This window comes from Bison bison, unplaced genomic scaffold, assembly GCF_000754665.1.
Source record: "Bison bison bison isolate TAMUID 2011002044 unplaced genomic scaffold, Bison_UMD1.0 scf7180017864535, whole genome shotgun sequence".
In the NCBI taxonomy this organism is placed as follows: domain Eukaryota; kingdom Metazoa; phylum Chordata; class Mammalia; order Artiodactyla; family Bovidae; genus Bison; species Bison bison.
In genome coordinates this window covers 13,477,303-13,477,760 of record NW_011495084.1, presented here as the reverse complement: position 1 = coordinate 13,477,760, position 458 = coordinate 13,477,303, and the positions used below count along the sequence as shown (strand labels likewise).

Here is a 458-nt window from a genome sequence, read left to right as displayed (position 1 = left end):
CTGTCCCACAAACAACTGTATCTTGACCAGTTGTCTGGCTGGGACATGGCCCCCGGCGGGGAGGCCTGCACTGGCACTGGGAGCAAGGGTTCTAGGGCCCAGGTGCTCAGAGCACGGTCTGGAGGGGGTGGGGCTCCAGGTGGCCACACACCCTGGTCCTCTCTGGCTGCCTGCACCTGGGGAGGGTGCAACCACAGGATGACCCGAGCAGGGCCTCTAAACCAGTGCTTCTCAAACTAATGTGAGCAGGACTCATCTGGGATCCGGAGATTCTAAGTCAGTAGGTCTAGGGTACAGACAAGATTCCATGTTCCTAACAGCCTTCCAGGCCAAGCCAGGGCTGCTGGTCCATGCTTAGAATAGCAGAGCCCTAGGGCAGGGTGGGCAGAGTTTTCCTGTAAACAGGAAGTCAAAACATTTCCAGGCTTTGCGGGCCATATGGTCTCTGCTCAGAAAAA

The 458-nt window shown here is 57.2% G+C and overlaps 1 protein-coding gene across 1 annotated transcript in view; it reads right to left on the bottom strand.

Moving 5' to 3' along the window:
- LOC104982649 (multidrug resistance-associated protein 4-like) overlaps window positions 1-458 on the bottom strand; it is a 350,332-nt gene that overhangs the window by 259,787 nt on the left and 90,087 nt on the right.